Source organism: Scyliorhinus torazame, chromosome 3 (genome assembly GCF_047496885.1).
Source record: "Scyliorhinus torazame isolate Kashiwa2021f chromosome 3, sScyTor2.1, whole genome shotgun sequence".
Taxonomy (NCBI): Eukaryota; Metazoa; Chordata; class Chondrichthyes; order Carcharhiniformes; family Scyliorhinidae; genus Scyliorhinus; species Scyliorhinus torazame.
In genome coordinates, this window is record NC_092709.1 from 22,126,793 (window position 1) to 22,153,861 (window position 27,069).

The following is a 27,069-nucleotide window of genomic DNA, read 5'->3' on the forward strand; positions in this document are numbered from 1 at the left end:
GGGCGGATCCTCAGGGGTGTTTTTGTCTAGATATTTGTATTAGGCTATGTATATTGGATTGTATGATTTTATTTTTGGAGTTATTTATTTTGATATGGCAGTTGCCATTTAGTTTATATATATATATATATATATATATATAATTTATTTATTTGTTAAAAACGGCCACTGTTATTTATACTGTTTTATTGTTGTAAAAAGGAAAACTTTTGTATTGTTTTGTTTGGCCAAAAAATTTGAATAAAATATATTTTTAAAAAAAGAGCCAGACTTGATAAAAGACCTTAAAGTAAGGGAACACTTAGGAGGCAGTGATCATAATATGGTAGAATTCAGTCTGCAATTTGAAAGAAAGAAGGTAGAATCAGATGTAAAGGTGTTACAGTTAAATAAAGGTAACTACAGGGGCATGAGGGAGGAACTGACGAAAATCGACTGGGAGCAGAGCCTAGTGGGAAAGACAGTAGAACAGCAACGGCAGGAGTTTCTGGGAGTAATTGAGGACACAGTCCAGAGGTTCATCCCAAAGAAAAGAAAGGTTATCAGAGGGGGGATTAGGCAGCCATGGCTGACAAAGGAAGTCGGGGAATGCATCAAAGCAAAAGAGAAAGCCTATAATGTGGCAAAGAGTAGTGGGAAGTCAGAAGATTGGGAAGGCTACAAAAACAAACAGAGGATAACAAAGAGAGAAATAAGGAAAGAGAGGATCAAATATGAAGGTAGGCTAGCCAGTAACATTAGGAAAGATAGTAAAGGTTTCTTTAAATACATTAAAAACAAACGGGAGGCAAAAGTAGGCATTGGGCTGCTCCAAAATGACGCTGGTAATCTAGTGATGGGAGACAAGGAAATAGCTGAGGAACTAAATAAGTACTTTGCGTCAGTCTTCACAGTAGAAGACATGAGTAATATCCCAACAATTCAGGAGAGTCAGGGGGCAGAGTTGAATATGGTAGCCATCACAAAGGAGAACGTGCTAGAGAAACTAAGGTCTAAAAATTGATAAATCTCCGGGCCCAGATGGGCTACATCCTAGAGTTCTAAAGGAGATAGCTGAAGAAATAGTGAAGGCGTTATTATGATCTTTCAAAAGTCACTGGAGTCAGGGAAAGTCCCAGAGGATTGGAAAATCGCTATTGTAACCCCCCCTGTTCAAGAAGGGAACAAGAAAAAAGATGGAAAATTATAGGCCAATTAGCCTAACCTCGGTTGTTGGCAAGATTCTAGAATCCATCGTTAAGGATGAGATTTCTAAATTCTTGGAAGTGCAGGGTCGGATTAGGACAAGTCAGCATGGATTTAGTAAGGGGAGGTCGTGCCTGACAAACCTGTTAAGAGTTCTTTGAAGAGATAACAAATAGGTTATACCAAGGAGACCCAATGGATGTTATCTATCTTGACTTCCAAAAGACCTTTGATAAGGTGCCTCACAGGAGACTGCCGAGTAAAATAAGAGCCCATGCATGGTATTCGAGGCAAGGTACTAACATGGATTGACGATTGGCTGTCAGGCAGAAGGCAGAGAGTTGGGATAAAAGGTTATTTTTCGGAATGGCAACTGGTGACGAGTGGCATCCCGCAGGGTTCAGTGTTGGGACCACAGCTGTTCTCTTTATATATTAACGATCTAGAAGACGGGACTGGGGGCATTCTGGCTAAGTTTGCCGATGATACAAAGATAGGTGGAGGGGCAGGTAGTATTGAGGAGGTGGGGAGGCTGCAGAAAGATTTAGACAGTTTAGGAGAGTGGTCCAAGAAATGGCTGATGAAATTCAACGTGGGCAAGTGCGAGGTCTTGCACTTTGGAAAACGGTGACAAAATTCATAATGCTGAAGTGCAAAGGGACTTGGGAGTCCTAGTCCAGGATTCTCTAAAGGTAAACTTGCAGGTGGAGTCCGTAATTAAGAAAGCAAATGCAATGTTGTCATTTATCTCAAGAGGCTTGGAATATAAAAGCAGGGATGTACTTCTGAAGCTTTATATAGCACTAGTTAGGCCCCATTTAAAATACTGTGAGCAATTTTGGGCCCCACACCTCAGGAAGGACATACTGGCACTGGAGCGGGTCCAGCAGAGATTCACACGGATGATCCCAGGAATGGTAGGCATAACATACGATGAACGTCTGAGGATCCTGGGATTATAAACATTGGAGTTTAGGAGGTTGAGGGGAGATCTAATAGAAACTTACAAGATAATGAATGGCTTAGATAGGGTGGATGTAGGGAAGTTGTTTCCATTAGCAGGGGAGACAAGGACCCGGGGGCACAGCCTTATAATAAAAGGGAGTCACTTTAGAACAGAGATGAGGAGAAATTTCTTCAGCCAGAGAGTGGTGGGTCTGTGGAATTCATTGCCACAGAGGGCAGTGGAGTCCGGGACGTTGACTGTCTTTAAGACAGAAGTTGATAAATTCTTGATTTCTCGAGGAATTAAGGGCTATGGAGAGAGAGCGGGTAAATGGGAGTTGAAATCAGCCATGATTGAATGGTGGAGTGGACTCGATGGGCCGAATGCCTTACTTCCGCTCCTATGTCTTATGGTCTTATAGTCCCCCAAAATGCCAGCTGTCTCTTTGCTGAGAGTATGGGCACCCACCAGTTGTTCACTCAACCAAAGTTAAAATCTGCCCTAAAAATCAGACAGCACAGCAGGAAGCCGAATGATCCATCATGCCTCCACTTCGATTTTTCCACTGCCACAAATTACAGCTAGAGTTTGCATGTGGGTTATAGTGAAAAACCAAACACTATCAGAGTGTGTGCCACATTCTTCTGGCTTTTGGTTCTGAATCTTATTGCTTCCATTTGCCAATGTGCTCATCATGAGGTGACTGTGTGTGTTCACCCTCTGGTTTGATCTATATTTTATCAAACCAAAATCTCCAGCACTTTCATTTCCCATATAATTAATCTCCTATTCTTTTAAAGATAAAAGGACTCCCTGTTGGATTGAAAGTAACACTGCTTGATAGGTGGAATGAGTGGCTAAATGAGTGAGCAGGCAGATTACCCCTCACCCCATATTCAAATTTAGACCAGACTGACAGGATGAAAGTGTCTTTTTACCAGCCAAGTTCACCAGTCTCTGACAAATTCTCGATACATACAGGCCTACAACTCAAAATCTTCTGACAATTTTGATACAAGTGAACACTAAACAGATTCAAGAAGTGAAGCGGAGACTGCCTGGTATTGAAAGTGGGTGTATTTACATTGCTGCAGTACGAGTTGTTGAGATCAAAATTCGAGGCAAATTCATGGAGCAGTGTACAGAGAGCAAAACTCTGCATCGAACCTTCTATGTGTGGCCTGATCCTGGATACCAAGAATAGCACTGACATCACATACCTTGAGAGCACAAACATTTCCTAGAAATGATTCCATGAAATGCCTTCAGGGGCACAAGCAGGCAGCATTAAACGGAGACAGTAAAACTAGGGAACACAAGCTCAGTCCAGTGATGGGTTATTTTCGGACAGATATCAGGGTTCTTTTTCTTTACACAAAGCGAGATCAACAGTGGAATGAACATTCAGCTATAGCAAAGTTCTTCTACTTTAGAGTCAATGGAATACCTTTTTCAAAAAAGTGCAATAACAAAGAAAAGTACAGCATAGGAAAAGGCCCTTCGGACTTCCAACCTGTGCCGATCATGATGCCTTAACAAAAAATAAAACCTTCTGCACTTACTCAGCCCGTCTCCCTCTATTTCCTCCCTATTCATATACCCATTCAGATGCCTCTTAAATGTTGTGAATGTGCCTGCTTCTACATCCTCTGGCAACGTTCCATACACCCCCACTCTCTGCGTGAAAAACTTAGCCCGCACATCTCCCTTAAATTTTCCCCCTCTCACCGTGAATCTGTGCCCCCTTGTAATTGACACTTGCACCCTTAGAAAAAGCCTGACTATCCACCCTGTTTATGCCTCTTATAATTTTGTAGGCACCATCCTGGTGAAACTGCTTTGCACTCTCTCCAAAGCTTCCATATGCTTCTGGTAATGTGGTGACGAGAACTGCACGCAAAACTCCAAATGCAGCCTAACCAAGGTAAGAACTGTTCTAATTATAGGGAAACATGGCAGCTATATCAAATTAAAGATCTCACAAATAGATATAACAAACAGAAAGAACAAAGATATAAATTGAAACTCTTTTGGTGATATTTATTAAGGGATAAATGTTGGCTAGGACACAAAGGTCGAGAAACTGGGCCACGTAGCAACAGTTTTCAGGTGCTATGCAGCTAGGATAGTCCCATAATGGCAGATAGGAAGCACGCTTGCACTTCAAGTCAGACGTGCAACAGCCATCATATTGGTTATGGAAAAAAAGAGGTGCTGCTTACCCATGCCTGAAGCAGACATTAGGGCCATTGCATGTACATGCCACAGCACCAAAGGTGCAGACCATCCGACTCGCACAGTGCTTATACACTGCTCGCAATATGTTCTCTCCATGCACTGCAAAGACCAAACAAAGACTTGAGTGGTCACTTTGCTGAACAGTTTTGCGTGTATGGCTCCAAGTCCCCTGCTGCTTGCCACTTCAATTCTCCATCCTACTCCCATTCAAACCACTCAATGGCCCAGGGTTTTGCTATCAGTAACGGTGATAATGCTCACTGCTGAACTGTCCATAAAAAGCTAGCCATCGCCATGGCATCGGTTTCACCTTCCCAATGTTATTCTGATTCAGGTGCCAACTGCAGGTGATCTTTGGAACCCAGCAACAGTGAAGTCATCCAGCAAGGTAAGCAGCCAATCACCTTGAAGAAGGACAACACGGTGGCACAGTGGTTAGCACTGCTGCCTCACGTGCCGAGGTCCCAGGTTCGATCCCGGCTCTGGGTTACTGTCCGTGTGGAGTTTGCACATTTTCCCTGTGTATGTGTCGTAAACCACTGTGTTCCTATATTAAGGGTTGTATGGTAGAACCTGCACTACAGGTTCACCTGGGCCCCTGCATTCTAGCTCCGCCCAGGAGCTGGGTTATAAATATGCGTGGCCTTCAGCTAGCAGCCATTTTGTCAGCTGCTGTAGGAGGCCACACTTCAGATACTAATAAAGCCTCAGTTTGAATTCAACTTCGTCTCCAGCCAAATTGATCATGCCTCAATTTATTAGTATCTGATTCAGAAGATGGACCTCCGGATTAAACCAGATCGACTGCAGCTGGATCTACACGCAAGCAAAGCCAGAAAGGACTTTCAGCACTGGCTAGCTGGTTTTGAAGCGTATATCAACGCGGCGCCGACCCCTGTTCCAGAGGCTCAGAAGATTCAAATCTTGTACTCCAGACTCAACTCTAAAATCTTCTTGCTGATCCAGGATGCACCCAATTACGCTGACGCTATGACTCGACTCAGAGTTATGAGCAGAAGACGAACACGCTCTTTGCCAGACACGCGCTCGTAACGCGCACTCAACTACCTGGTGAGTCAATCGAGGACTTCTGGAGGGCTCTGATCCCACTAGTTCGGGACTGTGACTGCCAGGACGTTACAGCTAAGGAGCACTCCGATCTCCTTATGAGGGTCGCTTTTGTAACTGGGATTGGGTCCGATGTTATCAGGCAGCGGCCCCTAGAAGGGGCCACGCACGACCTCGCAGAGACTAAAACACTAGCGCTTTCCATGACGGTCGCCCTGCGCAATGTACAGTCCTACGCCCCCAACTGCGCGGCCCACTCCTCCTACGCTTCATGGGCCCGACAGGCAGCCGCCCCAGCAGGGACACTACCAACCCAGTACGCCTGCGCTACGCGCCAGCCGGTGATCTCCGGGGGTCCCGATGCTATTTTTGCAGCCAACAAAGACACCCCCGCCAACGCTGCCCAGCCTGTGCTGCCCTTTGTAAGGCCTGTGGGAAGAAGGGCCACTACGCAGCGGTGTGCCTGGCCTGCTCAGCGGCAGCGGTCACTCCTAGCCCCGCCGGTCACGGACAATGGGCGCCGCTATCCTCCCCAGGCCATGTGCGAGCAATGGGCGCCGCCATCTTCTCCCCCGCACAACACGTGCATTTCATGGGTACCGCCATCTTGCTCCACCCCCGCAACGTGCGTTCCATGTGCGCCGCCATTGTGTGAACCCCAGGACCTCCGTGCGCCGCCATCTTGTCCACCCCGCAGCACACGGAGACCAACGGCGTTTCACGACCCCGACGCAGAGGCCGCCTCACTACCAGACGATCAACCATGACTCGCATCCATGGTAATCGACCAGTCCAGACCACACACTGACCAACGTATCCACCAGCGTGAAAGTCAACGGCCACGTGACCTCCTGCCGACTGGACTCCGGGAGCACCGAGAGCTTTGTACATCCAAATACGGTAAGGCGCTGCTCGCTTAAGGTACACCCCACCAATCAAAATATCTCCCTGGCCTCCAGATCCCATCGCGTAGCGATCCGGGGGTACTGCACGGTCACGCTCACAGTCCAAGGCGTAGAGTTCCACGGTTTTCGCCTCTACGTCCTCACTAACCTCTCCACAGCACTGATCCTTGGCTTGGATTTTCAGTGCAACCTCCAGAGCCTGCCCCTTAAATTCGGCAGACCCTTACCACCCCTCACTGTGTGCGGCATCGCGACCCTAAAGGTCGATCCTCCTTCCCTCTTTGCCAATCTAACTCCAGATTGCAAACCCGTCGCCACCAGGAGCAGACGGTACAGCACCCAGGATAAGGCCTTCATCAGGTCCGAGGTCCAGCGGTTGCTTCAGGACGGAGTCATCGAGGCCAGCAACAGCCCCTGGAGAGCTCAAGTGGTAGTGGTTAAGTCTGGGGAGAAAAATCGAATGGTCGTGGACTACAGCCAGACCATCAACAGCTACACGCAGCTCGGCGCGTACCCCCTCTCACGCATATCTGACATGGTTAACCAGATTGCACAGTAACGGGTCTTCTCAACGGTGGACCTGAAATCCGCTTACCACCAGCTCCCCATCCGTAAATCGGACCGGCCATACACCGCCTTCGAGGCAGACGGCCGGCTATATCACTTCCTTAGGGTCCCCTTCAGCGTCACCAATGGGGTTTCGGTCTTCCAAAGGGAGATGGACCGAATGGTCGACCGGTAAGGCTTGCGGGCCATGTTTCCATACCTAGACAATGTGACCATCAGCGGCCATGGTCAGCAGGACCACGACGCCAACCTCGCTACGTTTCTCCGCACCGCCACTCTCCTCAACCTCACATACAACAAGGAGAAGTGTGTGTTCCGTACAAACCGCTTAGCCATCCTCGGCTACGTGGTCCAGGACGGAGTTCTGGGGCCCGATCCCGACCGCATGCGCCCCCTCATGGAGCACGTCATTAAAGCCCTTAATTCTATCTTCACTCTGTTTGGCTTCCCCACCTACATCCACAGTGACAGGGGATCATCATTCATGAGTGATGAGCTACGCCAGTTCCTGCTCAGCAGGGGTATCGCCTCCAGCAGAACGACGAGCTACAACCCCCGGGGAAACGGACAGGTAGAAAGGGAGAATGGTACGGTATGGAGGGCCGTCCAGCTGGCCCTACGGTCCAGAAATCTCCCGGCCTCCCGCCTGCAAGAGGTCCACCCTGATGCACTACATGCCATTCGCTCATTACTTTGCACTGCTACTAACAGTACATACACCGCATGAACGCCTTTTTGCCTTCCCCAGGAAGTCCACATCCGGGGTATCACTCCCAACTTGGCTCACAGCTCCGGCAACTGTGCTTCTCCGTAAACATGTGCGACTCCACAAGGCGGACCCGTAGAAGGTAGAAAGGGTGCACCTGCTCCACGCAAACCCACAGTACGCCTAGTTGGCGTTCCCCGACGGCCGCCAGGATACAGTCTCCCTCAGGGACCTGGCACCAGCAGGTTCCGCCCCCACGCCACCCCCGTCGCCACGGCGGCACCCTCCCCTCCACTGCCACCCCCATCACCCACCCCAGGACTGTCCGTCCTCCCCCTGCCCACCCCCGTTGATGAAGAGGATTTTGGCACGCTCCCAGAGTCAACTTCGACCACGACAGCACCAACATCGCCGGCTCCACTTCGTTGATCCCAGAGGATAATCAAGGCGCCGGACCGGCTGAACCTCTACCGGCCCATCAGATGACCTGAGACATTTTTATTTCACTGTTCTGTAAATATTAAAGATTGCGAATTGCATATAGTTATCCACCACCCCCGCCGGACTCAATTTTAACAGGGGGTGAATGTGGTAAACCACTGTGTTCTATATCAAGAGTTGTACGGTAGAACCTGCACTACAGGTTCACCTGGGCCCCTGCATGTTAGCTCAGGGTTATAAATATGTGTGGCCTTCAGCTAGCAGCCATTTCATCAGCTGCTGTAGGAGGCCACACTTCAGAGACTAATAAAGCCTCAGTTTGAATTCAACTTCGTCTCCAGCCAAATTGATCGTGCCTCAATATGCATGGGTTTCGCCCCCGCAACCCAAAGATGTGCAGGCTAGGTGGATTGGCCAGGCTAAATTGCACCTTAATTGGAAAAAATGAATTGGGAACTCAATGTATTTTTTAAAAATCACTTTGAAGAATTCGCTCAGGAAACCAGGAAGTAAAATGCATGGATTATTTTTAGTTTTGAATAATTTCACTGAGAGCAAAATTAATATTGGGAATTACACTTTGAATTAAAGTTGAAACTGAGGACTTCCGGTTGCGGCTATGCGGAGCTAAGTCGCACGTTCAGCAGCTCCCGCTAAAAACTGACTGTTGGGCTCTTTTTAGGGCCCGTAACGGCGCTTGTTCGACGTTTCCCGATGTGGGAAGGGGACAGCAACATTCCCCCGATGGTGTATGGATTGGACCAGGAGTGGGGCGATTTAAAAAGTGGTATTGAAGCAAAGAAAGGTGCGAGGGAGGAGGACCAAAATGGCGACGGGCGGAGACCAGGCAGCATGTAGGCAGTAGGCGCAAGAGCAGCATGAGCTTCTCCATCGCTGTTTTAAGGAACTGAAAGCAGAGCTGCTGGAGCCAATGAAGGCTTCAATCGATAAGCTGCTGGAGCCCCAAACGGCCCAAGGGGCGGCGATCCGGGAGGTCCGGTAGTAGGTCTCGGAGAACGAGGACGAGATCCTGGGCCTGGCGGTGAAGGTGGAGGCGCACGAGGCGCTCCACAAGAAATGGCAGGCGAGGTTCGAGGAGATGGAGAACCGTCGAGGCGGAAAAACCTGCGGATCCTGGGTCTCCCGGAGGGGCTGGAGGGATCGGATGTGGGCGGCCTACGTGGTCACCATGCTGAATTCGCTGATGGGAGCGGGGGCCTTTCGGGGGCCCTTGGGAGCTGAAGGGGGCCCACAGAGTGCTGGCGAGGAGCCCAAGCCCAGCGAGCCGCCAAGGGCGGTGCTGATGCAGTTCCACCGGTTTGCTGATCGAGAGTGTGTGTTAAGGTGGGCCAAGAAGGAGCGGAGCAGCAGGTGGGAGAACGCGGAGGTCCGGATCTACCAGGATTGGAGCGCGGAGGTGGCGAAGAGGAGGGCCGGTTACAACCGGGCGAAGGCAGTGCTGCACAGGAAGGGGGTGAAGTTCGGTATGCTGCAGCCGGCGCGTCTGTGGGTCACCTATAAGGATCAACACCATTATTTCGAGTCCCCGGAGGAGGCGTGGGCCTTTGTTCAGGCAGATAAACTGGACTCAGACTAAGGGTCGGGGATGAGCGGTCGCGGTGGAGGGATGGCTGGGGATTGTTGGGTTGTGTTTTGAGGGGGGGTTCTTTGTATTTTGGGGGTTGATTGGGCATTGTTTTAATTAGGTCTGCCGGGCGGGCTCGTGGGGGAGGGCAGGTAAACTGCTTCGGGGGGTTGATGGTCGGTAGGGGAGATGGGGCCCCGCGGGGGGGCCTGAGTTGGGGGTAGTGGGACCGGGCCTGGAAAGGGTGCTGCACCAAGGGAGGCGGGGCCGGGCGAGTGGAAAGCGCGGGCTATTTCCCGAGTTTAGGGCTGAAGGGGCGGGGCCAGAGCTGGGAAGCGCGGGCTTTTTCTCCCGCGCTGGGAGTGGAATGGATGAGATCCCGCTGGTGGACAGGGGGTGGGTTCCACACTGGCGGAGGTCGATGGAGCGGCGGGAGTGGCCGGGGTCAGCAGGAGTCAGCTGACTTACGGGAGTGCAATGGGGGGGGGACCCAGCTGGGGCGGGGTGGGGGGGACCGGATTGGTGCTGGAATAGCCAAGGGGGAGCTGGAGTTGGTAGAGGAGGTCGGGGCGGGGGTCTGCCACTTTGGGGAACGGGACGGGCAGACGCGGGCACGTGGCTGGCCTAGGAAGGGCTATGGCTAGTCGGCGGGGGAGGGGGGTGAGTACCCCCCTGATCCGGCTGATAACCTGGAACGTAAGGGGACTGAATGGGCCGGTCAAGCGGGCCCGGGTGTTCGTGCACCTGAAGGGGCTGAAGGCGGATGTGGCCATGCTTTAAGAGATGCACCTGAGGGTGGCGGATCAGGTAAGGTTGAGAAAGGGGTGGGTAGGGCAGGTGTTTCATTCGGATGTGGATGCAAAAAAAAAAAAAAAAAAAAAAAAAAAAAAATCGGGGGTGACGATCTTGGTGGGGAAGAGAGTGTCGTTCGAGGCGTCGAGCATTGTGGCAGACAATGGCGGTAGGTATGTGATGGTAAGTGGCAAGCTGCAGGGGGAGCGGGTGGTGTTGGTCAACGTATATGCCGCGAATTGGGACGATGCGGGGTTCATGCCGCGTATGCTGGGCCGGATTCCGGACCTGGAGACAGGGGGCCTGATAATGGGGGGGGGGGGGGGGGGAGATTTCAACACGGTGCTGGACCCCACATTGGATCGCTCTAGGTCTAGGACGGGCAGTAGGCCGGCGGCGGCCAAGGTGCTGAGGGGGTTCATGGACCAGATGGGAGGGGTGGATCCATGGAGGTTTGCGAGGCCGGGGACAATGGGGAGGTGCAAGTAGGGGTGATCTGGGAGGCGCTGAAGGCGGTGATCAGAGGAGAGCTGATCTCCATTAGGGCACAAAAGGAGAGGGGGGAGAGGAGAGCGAGGGAGAGGTTGGTGGGGGAGATGGTGAGGGTGGATAGGAGGTACGCGGAGGTCCTGGAGGAGGGACTGCTTGGGGAGCGGCGTAGCCTCCAGGTTGAGTTCGATTTGTTGACCACCAGGAAGGCGGAGGCGCAGTGGAGGAAGGCGCAGGGGGTGGTATATTAATACGGAGAAAAGGCAAGCCAGATGCTAGCGCACCAGCTTCGGAAGCGAGAGGCAGCTAGGGAGATCGGGGAGTTAGGGATGGAGGAGGGGACACGGTGCGAAGTGCGGTGGGTATCAATGGGGTCTTCAGGGACTTCTACGAGGAACTGTACCGGTCTGAGCCCCCACTGGAAGAGGGAGGGATGGGTCACTTCCTGGACCGGCTGAGGTTTCCGAGGGTGGAGGAGGGGCAGGTGGCGGGGTTGGGGGCACTGGTTGGGTTGGAGGAGTTGGTCAAAGGGATAGGGAACATGCAGACGGGGAAGGACCGGGGCCGGATGGGTTCCCGGTTGCATTTTACAATAAGTATGCGGAGCTGCTGTTGGCAAAGACCTTTAACGAGGCAAGGGAAGGGGGGGCTCTGCCCCTGACGATGTCTAGAGCGCTGATTTCCATGATCCTGAAGCGGGACAAGGATCCCCTACAGTGTGGGTCATATAGGCCGATCTCACTGTTAAATGTAGATGCAAAATTGCTGGCAAAGATTTTGGACTGTGTGCCGCAGGTCATACACGAGGATCAGACGGGGTTCGTGAAAGGGAGGCAGTTGAATACCAATGTATGGAAGCTCTTGAATGTTATAATGATGCCGGCGATGGAAGGGGAGGCGGAGATAGTGGCGGCGACGGATGCGGAGAAGGCCTTTGATAGGGTGGAGTGGGGGACCTGTGGGAGGTGTTGAAAAGGTTCGGGTTCGGGGAGGGGTTCGTCAGGTGGGTGAGGCTGTTGTATGAGGCCCCGGTGGCGAGTGTGGCCATGAACAGAAGGAGGTCAGAGTATTTTCGGCTACACCGGGGGACAAGGCAGGGGTGTCCCCTGTCCCCCCCTGCTCTTTGCACTGGCGATTGAACCCCTGGCCATGGCGTTGAGGGAGTCGAGGAACTGGAGAGGGCTGGTGCAGGGTGGGGAGGAGCATCGGGTGTCGATCTATGCGGATGATTTGCTGCTATATGTTGCGGACCCGGTGGGGGAATTCCGGAGGTGATGAGGATCCTTAGGGAGTTTGGAGATTTCTCCGGGTACAAGCTTAATATGGTGAAGAGCAAGTTGCTCGTAGTGCACCTGGGGGACCAGGAGAGGGGGATTGGTGAGCTCCCGCTAAAAAGGGCGGAGAGGAGTTTCAGGTACCTGGGGGTCCAGGTGGCTAGGAGCTGGGGGGCCCTACAGAAGCTTAACTTCACGAGGCTGGTGGAGCAGATGGAGGAGGTGTTTAAGAGGTGGGACGTGCTGCCACTCTCCCTGGCGGGTAGAGTGCGGTCAGTTAAAATGACGGTGCTCCCGAGGTTTTTGTTCCTGTTTCAATGCCTCCCCATCCTGATCCCTACGGCTTTCTTCAGGCGGGTTAACAGGAGCGTTATGGGGTTTGTGTGGGCGCAGAAGACCCCGAGGGTGAGAAGGGTGTTCCGGTGCAGGGATGGGGGGGGGGGGGGGGGGTTGGCGCTGCCTAACCTCTGTGGGTATTGTGCCGCCAAAGTGGCAATGGTGCGTAAGTGGGTGATGGAGGGGGATGAGGTGGCATGGAAGAGGCTGGGGATGGCGTCCTGTGTGGGCACGAGCCTGGAGGCGCTGGTGACGGCGCCGCTGCCACTTCCTCCAACGAGGTACACCACGAGCCCGGTGGCGGCGGCTACCCTCAAATTTTGGGGGCAATGGAGACGTCACTGGGGGGAGGTGGGGGCCTCTGTGTGGTCCCCGATTTGGGTGAACCACCGGTTTGTCCTGGGGAGGATGGACGGAGGGTTTCTGAGCTGGCATAGGGTAGATATTAGAAGGATGGGGGACCTGTTTGTGGACGGGAAGTTCGCGAGCCTGGGTGAGCTGGAGGAGAAGTTTGGGCTCCCCCCGGGGAACACCTTCAGGTATATGCAGATAAGGGTGTTTGTTTGGCGGCAGGTGGTGGAGTTCCACTGCTGCCGCCACGCGGGGTCCAGGACAGGGTGCTATCGGGGGTGTGGGTTGGAGGGGGAAGGCTCTCGGCAACGTATCAGGTGATGCAGGAGGATGAGGAGGCCTCGGTGGAGGAGCTAAAGAGCAAGTGGGAGGAGGAGTTGGGTGAGGAGAATGACGAGGGGATGTGGGCGGATGCCCTGGGGTGGGTGAACTCTTCCTCCTCTTACACGAGGCTCAGCCTCATACAATTTAAGGTGCTGCATAGGGCTCACATGACCGGGGCAAGGATAAGCCGGTTCTTTGGGTGCGAGGACAGGTGTGTTAGGTGCTCAGGGAGCCCAGCAAATCACACCCACATGTTCTGGGCCTGCCCAGCGCTGGAGGACTTTTGGAAGGGTGTAGCAAGGACGATGCCGAGGGTGGTAGGTTCCAGGGTCAAGCCGGGCTGGGGGCTCGCAATATTTGGGGTGGCAGAGGAGCCGGGAGTGCAGGAGGCGAAATCAAACCACCTCTCTTACTGGTTCAGAATCAAACCACCTCTCTTACCGGCGGGACTAGGCGGCACGGGCGAGCTCTGGGGGGGGGGGAACTGATCCGCGGGTGGGCCTGTGCCCAAAAACTGGCCTTTGCATCCCGGTGAAGGATTCTTCTTCAGTGGAAGGATGTGAGGCCCCCAAGCGTGGAGTCCTGGATCAGCGATATGGCCGGGTTTATTAAATTGGAGAGGGTGAAATTCGCCTTAAGGGGATCGGTACAAGGGTTCTTCAGGCGGTGGCAACTGTTCCTAGACTTCCTGGCAGAACGTTAGAAGATGGTCAGCAGCAGCAGCAACCCGGGGGGGGGGGTTTGGTTTGTTTTTCTTGAGAGGGCGTGTATTTTTGCCTTTGTATTGATGAAGGCTGTTAATTTATTATTTATGTATATGGGGGGGGGGGGGGTTTGTTCTTTACTTTCTGTATTTTGTTGTTGTTATTTTGTGAAAATTTGAATTAAAATTATTTCTATAAAGTTGAAACTGAAATATTAAAATCTTTAAAAGCAAAGTTAAGAGTTATAATGAAGAAATTTGGCATTCCACTAAGATAAACTATTGTGTGTGTGTTGGGAGGGGTGGGGGGGAAGAGAGAGAGAAGAGAGGGAAAGAGAGGAGAGGGAGAGAGATTTTGAGCCCATACGAGCCATGCACAGGATTGGCAATACAGGCGGATAGTCTGGAGAGAACAGAGTTTCCATGTTTCCCCACCAGCTGGCGGTGATGTCACTAGATTCACTTGTCCACAAAGGGTGTGAACCTTTTTTGAATAGATTTTCATGTGTTTAAATTTTATTAATGGGCCCCCCGTCATATAATTCCCCCCTCACTACATACGCACACCTCGCCGGGCAACAAGTTTGACAAAATGAGAATCAGTGGTGAGATACCTTTGGGGCACAGATGCAAGTATACCCCCCAAGAGCAGACACTAAGGGGGAGGAATGGGATAGATCACCAGCGACACTTCCACGGTGGTGTGAGCGAAAGCATACCCGCGATGATTGTTAGGGGGTGGAGGAATACCAACAAGGATTGTCCGGGGGGTGAGCCACTGCTACTACTGCTACGGGGGCTGGGGGCTGTCAGGTTTCAGTGCTGATCATGGTCTCCTTTCCCTTTAAAGATGGTGCGCCAATCTCTGTGGAGCCAGTTGCCGTCTCTGTTAGGCCCTGCCGAGCCAGTGACTATATTAACCATGCACATTCAATTGTTTTCTTTAAAGAGGCTCAATATCTAGAAAGAAAACAGATCTGGCAACTGGAGAGTTACAGATCAGAATTCAGTTTGAGCCTGACACTTTGCAAATTCTGGTAAGATTCTGCCCAAAGTTTTCCAGGGTCAGGGAGTCGTTCAGCAGTAATTATGACTTAGGACGTTGTTAAAAACCCTACTACATTTCATTCAGCGTTAACAGTTTTGCTGTAATTACAACTGCAAAACATACCTTTACCTTCACTGAAAAGGTGAAAAGCTAAAGACCTAGCCGGGATTCTCCCCTCTCCAGCGGGGCGGGGGATCCCGGCGGGATGGAGTGGCGTGAACCACTCTGGCGTAAGGCCGCACCTTTAGGGGCCAAGCGTTCACCGTGAGGGGCTAGGCTCACGGCGGACTGGTTTCCGCTCTACCGGCTGGCGTGGAAGGCCTTTGGCGCCACGCCAGCCGGGGCTGAATGGACTTGCCCGGGCGGCGGAAGTCCGCGCATGCGCGGGAGCGTCAGCAGCCGCTGATGTCATCCCCGCGCATGTGCGGGGGGGGGGGCGCGCTTACGCATCGGCCATCGCGGAGGCTGTGGCCGAGGTGGAGGGAAAAGAGTGCCCCCACGGCACAGGCCCACCCGCGGATCAGTGGGCCCCGATCCGGGCCAGGCCACCGTGGGGGCACCCCCCGTGGCCAGATCACCCCGCCTCCCCCCCCCCCCCCCCCCCAAGAGCTCGCCCGAGCCGCCTAGTCCCGCCGGTAAGAGAGGTGGTTTGATTCTCGCCGGCAAGACTGGCATGACAGCAGCATCGCGGGCCGGAGAATCGCCGGGTTGGGGGGGGGGGGGGGGGGGGGGGGCGCGTCGCCCAGCACGGCTCGATTCCCGCCCCCAGCGACTATCTGGTACCGAAGAATTTGGCAACCAGCGGGGGCGGGATTCATGCCAGCTCCCGGTGATTCTCTGACCCGGGGGGGGGGGGGGGGGGGGGGGTCGGAGAATCCCGCCCCATGACATTATTGCTCTGATACACTGCTAAATTCTCCGACTAAATTTCGCCCACTATACCTTCACATAAATTTTAATGTCCGACTTAAAACTGAAGCTCAGTCTCTCCCTAGCAGGACATGCTGGTAGTGTGGGATGGGTGTGCTGGCATTTCCGAAGGTTAAAAGGAGCAGGTTGTTGTCTCTGTGGGGGCACTCTCTTCCACCATCAAAAAATACTTGTTTCTGACCTGCTTTTGTTCCACCCAACTTTGCTAGTTTTTCTTCCCTTCATCTGCTTACTCAACATTCTAGTTATTAGAAAAGGGTGGTTGAAAAAACTATTAATTTAGCTCCAAGAGCCATCAAGCCACAATGGGCTAAATTAGCTCCTCCTATTCTAGAATTCTAAGTCTGTTTTTGATTTACTTCATTCTGCCACTTATCATCTCGTGTAAGATCACTTCTGACATTTTTAGCCATCTCCCACTTTACAGATCAGTCAATGTGCTTTTGACTCAGCTCCTTATCCAGATTTGTTTTTTAAAAGTCGTTCATTCGGTCCCAACCAAGAGCTTGCCATAAAAATGTTAGCTCAACTGTGTTCTCCACAGATACCATGCCTGGCCTCGTTATTTCCAGCATTTTTTTCTGGTTTATGTTTCTAACATTTTTGCTTTTTAATGCATCTTTTGAAAACTACTTCCAGCACTAAATCAAATTGTTCGCAGAACCATGAAATGATATGCTATCTAGGGTGACACTTCTCTCTGCCAAAATGACCAGTGTTCAATTCTGCTCACAGCATCAAGAAAGAACATTTTCTGTTTGGGGATTGCCAAGGGTTTAGCTCAGTCCTGAACATGGTCCCCTGAGAGTACATAACTATATGGCGAGAGTAAAGTAAATTCGCCACAGCCCCAGATGACCACAGGCTGATTTCCCCTTTGAGGGGGAAGAGCTGAATGGTGGTGGTTTAACCCGAGGGTCACAACACCTCAGGCGAGGGGCAAGATTGAGAAGGCGGAGCCTTCATGAATAACAGGAATTGAACCCGTGCTGTTGGCCTCGCTCTGCATCATGAACCAGCTGTCCTGGAACTCAACCGGGACAATATGGCACGGTAATGTGGGTGCTAATGGTCTGTTAAAACACTTTTTCAATTATTGATGTGGCAGTTTTTACTAATGGACAAAGTACGACTAAAAAGTAGAATCTATTTTAAAAATTGAAAATTAAATGGGGTGTAATTTCAGCACTTTAAATTCAGTTCTCAGTTAAGTGGGTTACCAGTAAACTTTGATCTAAACTCCAACTGAAGCCGAGAGGGAATTAATCCCCGCTGATGGTGGGGAGTTAAAATGATACATTATTTGCATCAACTCCAAAAACAATTAGCCTGTGCTTCAGGTAACTTTGGTATAAATAACCAGTCCATCAAAAGTGCATAAATAATAAACACAGTACACGTGGCTGGTTGCTGAGTATTGCTAATGCCCCTGAAAGTTTCAAAACAAAAGAATTGGCAAGATATTGGAAATTTGTGCAACAAAACTGCAGTAGCTTTGGGACTGAGATCGCAGTCACCCAGTTGACTCTTCCACATATTACACAAGCTGTCTCAGAGCCTGTCATCTGAGCAGTCATCACATGTGTCCATGTGAGAGGCTGAAAGAAGCTACTATACTTTGGCAACTGATCTGTTGCCGATTTAATTACAAGCAGCAGCTTGTGACTACATTCTTGAATCAAGTGTTTATGGTTCAACTTGCTTTTTTAAGAAAGAAAACATAACTGCACATCGAGCTTCTGTCTCTTTAGGAAGCCTCACTTCTTTCATTATTTATTTATCATCAATGATTTCAAAAGGAAATTAGGAAGGCACTTGTAGGGAACAGACTTGCAGGGCGCCGGGGATAGAGCAGGGGAAGGGGCGGACTGGGCAGCTTTTCAGAAAGCCAGCATGGGCTTGATCGGCCAAATGGTTCCTTTCTGCGGCGCAATAACTATGTTACTTTAAACATGTTGGGAGCTAGTAATGAGAATATCAGGAAAATGGGGCATTGAGAGCCAAACTTGATTTTCCTCCTTTCTGAATCCACTGGTGCCAATCTCCCTCCATGCCCCATATATATATTGGACTTCCTGACCCCTTTCACTACCAATCCTTAGGACTACCTGCTGAGGGGTGGTAGTAGCCTTGATTTAGCAGCGAGAATCACTCCAAGGTGCAAGCAGAGGGTCTAATCGAGGTCTACATTCTCTCAAATGTTGCTCTCATCTTTCCAGGCCTCAGCTTCATTCTGCAATTCACTACATCTCCTTCCCTCCTTCTACCAGACCCTCTAATGCTCCTTTAATGTTCCCCGTCACCTCTTCTCATTCTGAAGCTGCCCTTGCTGCATTGACAAGGGCCTTTCCTAATACCTGGAATCCTGGTGGGTACCCTGGGAATAATAGTCCAGCAAAATGTGCCAGTGTTGTTATGTTGGTAAAATGGGTAGCCAATGAAGCATTTCTGAAGTATAGTCATTTAGTAATCTTTTAGTAATCTAAGAAAATGCAAATTGGCTGCCACATATCTCACTGCTGTTAATGCGATATGTTCAGACAATCTGTTTTATTTATGTTAGTTGGGGCATTAATATTGGCTAGGACACGAGAAGAACACCTCTGCTTTCTTTGAATGGTGCCATGGGATCTTTTATTCCCGTGGGCGACACAGTAGCTAGCACTGCTGCCTCACAGCGCCAGGGACCTGAATTGGATTCCAACCTCGAGCGAATGTGTGCAGTTTCCACTTTCTCCCCGTGAGTTTCTCCGGATGCTCCGGTTTCCTCCTATAGTCCAAGGATGTGCAGGTTAGGTGGATTGGCTATGTTCAATTGGCCCTAGGTGGGGTTAGGGGGAAATAGTTTGGGGTTTGGGCAAAGGTAGGCTGCTCTTTCGGAGGGTCGGTACAGACTCGATGGGCCGAATAGCCTCTTTCTGCATGGTAGGGATTCTATGAAATGAGTGGCCAGATAAGTTCAGTGTTTCATCCAGAGCAGTATATCAAAGGAGCAATACGTATGCAAGTTGTTGATTACACAACTTCAGTTACTGATCCTGACAAAAATACTTTGTTAACTCATAGTTGATACACGTGTCTAACAGATAGGAGCTTGTTTTCTTACATTTGAAATAATGTTCAATTTAGTTATCGCGCTTTGAAACTGCTGTCCCTCCAAGTTTAAAATGAGGTTGACTGACATTCCTGAACTATACTGATTTTGGCACCATCTAAATATCGATGGCACTCAACAGAACACAACACCAAGACACAGCTGAATATTTAATTCAAACTGAAATGTTATAAATCCTAAGACTGGTTCAGCAAAATGTCACAGCAAACCAAGGAAGCAACTGGGAGATTTAAATGTATTGGGGGTAATTGCCAGAGTAATTGAAGGAATGTTGAAATAAAACTTCATAAACAAAACACATTATACAAGAGGAAGAAGTTATTTTTCAGACTTAATCGTCAAACCTGGCCCTTTCTCCCCTCCACCTGTACATCCACTGTTTTTGATTGTTTATTTTATGCACTGATACTTGAAAAAAAATCTGACTGGACAGCTTTATTAAAGAGCCAGCTCAGATATGGCAAGCCAAATGGCTTCCTTCTCTACTGCGAAATTCTATGATCACAATTTGCAAGAATATACCATCAGGAGGGGAGGAGACTGAACTCCCAGGCTCTTGTTCTGGACCCACAACGGTCTTTAGAATAGAGGTAAATGAAGGTAATACGTCCTCTGCCATATCTCTTGGCATTCAAGGCAGTAGGATATCACACACAAGAGCTGACTGTTAAGACCTATCGCCGGGTGTTCAGAAACCTGTAAAGGGAATGAACGGTAGGTGCCAGCAGCGAAGGACTATCAGAACATGAGCCTACACATACTCTAGAGATACGTCTCTCACAGAAGCTTCTTACTTGTTTGTTTGGAGCACTTGTATGCAAGTGACTTTAGGGTTGAAATTCGGATTCCAGCATCGGCAGTAATTTGCTTTTATCCAGGGTTGAAATTCAGCTGGGTTTGGAGAGCATTCTTTTTCAAAAGTCCTCGTCTAGCCTATTGCATGGGTTTGTACTTGTAAACAGTAATAAGGAAACTAGAAAGGAAGAACAACAGTTGAGTGGGAAAAATAAATAATGATGGAAATTGAGGGAGATATAAATGTAATTATACAGATCTCAATATTAAACAGAATTATTTGTTAATGTCCATTCTGAAGGAAGGAAGAACATTGATTGGCAAATATGGCAGCTAGTGAGGGCTAATCAAGGGCTTGTGCGGGGATTGGCAAACTGGGATTTATGAACTAGATGGGTTTGGTGTGATGGATGGAAGGAGAAATGGAGAAAAAGGAAGCAGGGCTAGTTTAGCTCAGTGGGCTAGACAGCTGGTTTGTGATGCAGCACAAGGCCAGCAGTGCGGGTTCAATTCCCGTACCAGCTGAGAATTCGGAATTCTCCGTGTACCCGAACAGGCAGCGGAATGCAGCGACAAGGGCCTTTTTACAGTAACTTCATTATAGTGTTAATGTAAGCCTACTTGTGACAATATTTATTTATTTAAAGGAGGTGGCAGGTTCTTTGGAAGAAAGGAGGAAATAAGTACGGGTAAAGGGAACAAAGGAATTCATACAAGCCTATCAGGCCTTGTGCCCAATGTAGCTCAAGTGAGCTACCAGATATACATTCAAATTTGAGAAAATGGAGATCATTATTGTACTGGGTAAAATAAAGGCAAGAAAGCCCATCCAAGTTTCATCCCACCACCTTTAAAGTTACGGACGTCAAGAGTTTTTTCCCCCTCTGTTGTCAACTATCACAAAAGATCTACATTAAGATAGGCAAGTCAGGAGGCTCGCTTATCACATTGGATTAAACCAACTTCAAGGGGCGGCAAGGTGGCACAGTGGTTAGCACTGCTGCCTCACGGCACCGACCACCCGGGTTTGATCCCGGCCCACTGTTCGTGTGGAGTTTGCATATTCTCCTTGTGTCTGCGTGGGTCTCACCCCAAAAGATGTGCAGGGTAGGTGGATTGGCCATGCTAAATTGCCCCTTAATTGGAAATGACGAAGTGGGTACTCAAAAACTTGTTTTTCTCTTCTTTTATTTTGTCATTAACATTCTCCTCCTGGAGGCCTTTATTCACTGCCACGGGAAGGTCTTTGGGCACCTTTCAGTTCATTGCCCAGGTGATCCTTCTTCTGAAGAGTGGCTAAAGGGCGAGCAATGATATTGATATATTTGACTGCAAAATGTGTATTTACAGTCAAGCCTAATTCAGACCAAAATCACTTCCAACATGAGACGGTCAGGAGCAGCTACCCTGGCCAATTTTCAGCTCCAAAGCCCCAGTTGCTGAAGGTATTGTAGAACTCCAACTATCCTGGCCCAGATCAGTTAGATCAGCACAGTGCAACAAGCAAACCTATCACTTTACAGAATCTGGCTCGTCCAATTCCTGGATTTACTTTCTTCAAAGTGCCATTTTTTAAAAGCAGCACCTGACAAAACCTCTGCCATTATCGGAAAATTCGAAAGGTTTGTAATTTGACAGGAATGCACGCTCTCCATATCTGTCCTTAAGTTGTTTTCCAGGGGTCAGAATAACCAGCTCAGCTTCCCTCAGTCTTTGGAAACTATTTCCTGTTTAACCCTTCCAGACAGGCTGAGCTCCTGTTAATGTGATTATCACAGGACCCTCAAACAACCAATTCAACACTGATTATTTGCATACAGCTTTAAAAACACTTATCTAAATTTATACAAAAGCTCAGATGTGTACGGTATCATAAAAATAATGATTACAGTAACAAATGTGGAACATTTTTCAAATGCGTCAAAAGAACAACATACAGCCCATGGTAAACAAATAAGCACCAAGCTAACATTTCTTTGCACAAGAGTGGAGAAGATCTCAAAAACAAATATTGTTCCACTATATTAAAGCAACGGTAGGTATGCAACACCTTTACTCCCTCGTTGGTTTTAATGACAGATTAACTTGTTTCTACAGCATGAGAAAAAGCACCGATTTATAAAATGCCTGCATGTCGGGATTCAAAATACATTATTTAAAAATAAAATAGACATCAATAGAATGTCTTTTAAAAACTTTGGAAAATAAAAAAAAGCCAATCACATTCCTAGTCATTAACTGTACATTCATTTTAAACAAAACATCATGTCACTTATTTCTCCATTATGACTTTACATGCTGAAAGACCTTGCAAATTCAAAAGAAACTGTGCCAATGAAAATTCTGAATTTTGATAAACTGAATGAAATTGTGATAAACAGCCGCATAATATGGCAGCATCCTTTCATAGAACATTCCCATTTTGAGAAGAGAAAACTTAACTCCAAATTTCAAAGCTCGTCTACCTTTTTTCTTCCAACAGGATGAGATGTCCAAACCTTATTCATCAGCATCATCAAACTGCCCCTGCACAGTGGGAATTTCTATTATATTTGTTCTTAATGAGGGAACATGATCACAGCTTGGGTTGTAAGTCTCGCCATCCTGCCAAACAAGCTGCACTTCGCAACAACCACGTCTAACAATTATTGCTAGGTCATCTTCGTCTGGAAGAAAAAACATCACAAGTCGTTAAAAAAGTAATAGATTTATTTTGGACGATTCATAGGCTAGAAATCTAATGGGAATATCTTAACATGAATTAAGACGACTTCCGGGTGCAGCTATGCAGAGCTAGGTCGCATATTCGGTAGCTCCCGCTTGGAACGGACTTTTGGGCTCTTTTACAGGGCCCCCACGGCATTTGTTTGACATTTCCCGGTGTGGGAAGACGACTGCAACAGTCCCCGGACAGTGTCCCCCAGGAATGGTATGTCTTTTGGTTACCAGAACCGGCAGAAACAGTAAAAGATTTGGCTGCAACTGCAGGATAAACAGGGTCTCTTCCAGCATGCAGGCGGGGGAAGGGCAATCTTTAAAGCTGCAAGCTCAACTGAGGGCCTTTATCAAAGGTGAATTCTAGCATCAGAGGGAACAACTGTGAAAAGATCTCACCAAGGCCACTGAAGAAGCGGGGACGAGGCTTCCAGTGGCGGCCATGGAGGAGTAGGTCGCGCATTCGGCAGCTCCCGTTTGGAACGGACTCTTAGGCCTTTATCAGGAGTTTCCACAGACATTTTGGGGCAGATTGGTGAAGCGAACACTGCCAAAAGGATTCCCTCTCGAGACTTCCGGTTGCAGCTATGCGGAGCTACGTCGCACATTCGGCGGCTCCCGCAAAAACTGACTTTTGGGCTCTTTTCAGGGCCCCCAAGGGCACTTATCCGACGTTTCCCAGTGTGCGAAGGAGTTAATAATAGCTCCCCGTCAGTATATGGCTTTAACTAGGAGCGGGGCGACAAAAAAGGTGGTGGTGTAACAGAAGGGAGGGAAGGACAAAATGGCGGCGGGAGGAGACCAGGCAGCGTGGAGGCAGTGGGCAGAGGAGCAACAGGAGGGTATCCAGCGCTGCCTCAGAGAGATTAAAACGGACCTGCTAGAGCCGATGAAGGCTTCTATTGATAAGCTGCTGGAGATACAGACGGCCCAGGGGGTGGCGATCCGAGAGGCTCGACAAAAGATCTCTGACAATGAGGACGAGATCTTAGGCTTGGCGGTAAAGGTGGAGGCGCACGAGGCGCTCCACAAGAAATGGCAGGAGCGGTTCGAGGAGATGGAGAATCGGTCGAGGCGGAAGAATCTGCGGATTCTGGGCCTCCCGGGGGGGCTGGAGCGGCCGGACGTGGGGGCCTATGTGGTCACCATGTTGAACTCGCTGATGGGAGCGGGGTCCTTCCAGGAGCCCCTGGAGCTGGAAGGGGCCCCATAGAGTGTTGGCGAGGAGGCACAAGCTAACGAGCCTCCGCGGGCGGTGCTGGTGCGGTTCCATCGGTTCGTCGATCGGGAGTGTGTGCTCAGGTGGGCCAAGGAGGAGGAGCAGCAGGTGGGAGAACGCGGAGGTTCGGATATATCAGGACTGGAGTGCGGAGGTGGCGAAGAGGAGGGCCGGGTACAATCGAGCGAAGGCGGTGCTGCACAGGAAGGGGGTGATGTTTGGCATGTTGCAGCCGGCGCGACTGTGAGTTACCTACAAGGACCGGCACCATTATTTTGAGTCTCCGGAGGAGGCGTGGGCTTTTGTTAAAGCCGAGAAGCTGGACACAGACTGAGGGTCGGGATGGGCGATTGGGGACTGCGGTGGATATGTTATGCCTATTTTTGGTTCGGGGTGGGGGGGCCTTTGCATTGTTTTGGGTTTCTTTTTCTCTGTGATTTTCTCTTTCGGGTTGGGGAGGGTGGATGGGGCGGGTTGGGCACTGTTTTGGTTGGTGGCAGGGCCTAGTAGATGGAGAGCGCGGGCTTTCTTTCCTGCGCCGAAGACTGGGGGGGGGGGGGGGCCGGGGGGTGAAGCGAGGATTGTTCCCCGCGCTTAGAATGGGGGGGGGAGAGAGCCTGTGAATGGGGAGCGGGAGAGGAGGGTGTGCCACACAATGGGAGGAGTCGAAGGGGAGGCGGGAGTGGCCGGGGTCAGCAGGAGTCAGCTGACTTGCAGAAGTGCAATGGAGGGAGTAAACCAGCTAGGATGGGTCCTAGTCGGGGGGAGGGGGAGTTGGGGGGGGGGAATCGAGTTGCTGCTGCTAAGGTCAAGGAGGAGCTGGAGCAAGTGGGGGGGGGGGGGGGGGGGGTTGAGACGGGGGTATGCCGCTGTGGGGAACGGGCCGGGTGTGGGGTGCGGGCACGTGGCTGGCCGAGGAGGGGGTCATGGCTAGTCGGCGGGGGAGGGGGGCGGGTAGCCCCCTGATCTGGCTGATAATCTGGAATGTAAGGGGACTGAATGGGCCGGTTAAGCGGCCCCGCGTGTTCGCGCACCTGAAGGGGCTCAAGGCGGATGTGGTTATGCTCCAGGAGACACACCTGAAGGTGGCAGACCAGATAAGACTGAGGAAAGGGTGGGTAGATCAGGTGTTTCACTCGGGGCTAGATGCCAAAAATCGAGGGGTGGCGATCTTGGTGGGAAAGAAGGCGTCATTCGAGGCGTCGAGCATTGTGGCAGATAATGGCGGTAGGTACATAATGGTAAGTGGTAAGTTGCAGGGAGAGAGGGTGGTACTGGTCAATGTGTATGCTCCGAACTGGGACAATGCAGGTTTTATGCGGCGTATGTTGGGTCGGATTCCAGACTTGGAAGTGGGGGACCTGATAATGGGGGGAGACTTTAACACGGTGTTGGATCCGGCACTGGATCGATACAGGTCTAGGACGGGTAGGAAGCCGGCGGCGGTTAGAGTGTTGAGGGGATTTATGGACTAAATGGGAGGGGTGGATCCTTGGAGATTTGCAAGGCCGGGGGCTAGGGAATTTTCATTCGTCTCACATGTCCATAAGGCTTATTCTCGAATCGACTTTTTCATTTTGAGTAGGGCGCTGATAGCGAGAGTAGAGGATACCGAGTATTCGGCAATAGCCATTTCGGACCACGCCCCGCATTGGGTGGACTTGGAGATGGGGGAGGAGAGGGGCCAGTGCCCGCTGTGGCGCTTGGAGGTGGGGCTGTTGGCGGACGAGGAGGTGAGCAAGCGGGTCCGAGGAAGTATAGAGGTGTACTTGGAGACCAACGACAATGGGGAGGTCCGAGTGGGGATGGTATGTGAGGCACTGAAGGCGGTGGTGAGGGGAGAGCTGATCTCCATTAGGGCCCACAAGGAGCGGAGGGAACGGAGCGAGAGGGAGAGGTTGGTGGGGGAGATGGTGAGGGTAGACAGGAGGTATGCGGAAGAGCCTGAGGAAGGATTGTTGAGGAAGAGACGCAGCCTCCAGGCCGAATTTGATCTGGTGACCACCAGGAAGGCGAAGGTGCAGTGGAGGAAGGCCCAGGGGGCGGTCTACGAGTATGGGGGAAAGGCAAGCCGGATGCTGGCGCATCAGCTTCGGAAGCGGGACGCAGCTAGGGAGATCGGGGGAGTTAAGGACAGGGGAGGGAGCATGGTGCGGAGTGGGGTTGGCATCAATGGGGTCTTCAGGGACTTCTACGAGCAATTGTACCGATCCGAGCCCCCACGGGAGGAGGGAGGGATGGGCCGTTCCCTGGACCAATTGAGGTTTGCAAAGGTGGAAGAGGGACTGGTGGTGGGACTGGGGGCCCCGATTGGGCTGGAGGAGCTGATCAAAGGGATAGGAAGCATGCAGACGGGGAAGGCACCAGGGCCGGACGGTTTCCCGGTCGAGTTCTATAAAAAAATATATAGACCTGTTGGGCCCGCTGTTAGTTAGGACCTTCAATGAGGCAAGGGGGGGGGGGGCTTTACCCCCGACGATGTCCCGGGCACTGATCTCCTTGATCCTGAAGCGGGACCCTGCAATGTGGGTCTTACAGACCGATTTCCTTGCTATATGTCGATGCCAAGGTGCTGGCGAAGGTCTTAGCCACGAGGATTGAGGATTGTGTGCCGCAGATCATCCATGAAGACCAGACGGGGTTTGTGAAGGGGAGACAGTTGAACGCGAATGTGTGGAAGCTTTTGAACGTTATCATGATGCCGGCGAGGGAGGGGGAGGCAGAGATAGTGGTGGCGATGGACGCTGAGAAAGCCTTCAATAGGGTAGAGTGGGGGTACCTGTGGGAGGTGCTGAAGAGGTTCGGGTTTTGGGAGGGGTTTGTCAGGTGGGTTAGGCTGTTGTATGAGGTCCCGATGGCGAGTGTGGCCACAAATAGGAGGAGGTACGAGTACTTTTGGTTGCACCGAGAGACGAGACAGGGGTGTCCCCTGTCCCCCCTGCTCTTCGCACTGGCGATTGAACCCCTGGCTATGGCACTGAGAGAGTCGAGGAACTGGAGGGGGTTGGTGCGGGGTGGGGAGGAACATAGGGTGTCGCTTTATGCGGATGACCTGCTGCTGTATGTGGCGGACCCGGTGGGAGGAATGCCAGAGGTAATGAGGATCCTTAGGGAATTCGGGGACTTTTCGGGGTACAAGCTCAATATGGGGAAGAGCGAGCTGTTCGTAGTTCAGCTAGGGGACCAGGAGAGGGGGATTGGCGAGCTCCCACTAAAAAGGGCGGAGAGGAGCTTCAGATATTTGGGGGTCCAGGTGGCCAGGAGCAGGGGGGCCCTGCATGGGCTTAACTTTGCAAGGCTGGTGGAGCAAATGGAGGAGTTGTTCAAGAGGTGGGAC

The 27,069-nt window shown here is 50.8% G+C and overlaps 1 long non-coding RNA gene across 1 annotated transcript in view; it reads left to right on the forward strand.

The window, feature by feature from the left end:
* The window catches only part of LOC140408338 (uncharacterized), a 92,042-nt gene extending 68,761 nt beyond the window's left edge, over positions 1-23,281 (forward strand). The window contains exons 2-4 of the long non-coding RNA XR_011940087.1: positions 3,949-4,055; positions 4,704-4,757; positions 22,281-23,281. This is a non-coding gene — a long non-coding RNA (uncharacterized lncRNA). The remainder of the gene's footprint in view (positions 1-3,948; positions 4,056-4,703; positions 4,758-22,280) is intronic.
* Positions 23,282-27,069: the final 3,788 nt, after the last annotated feature.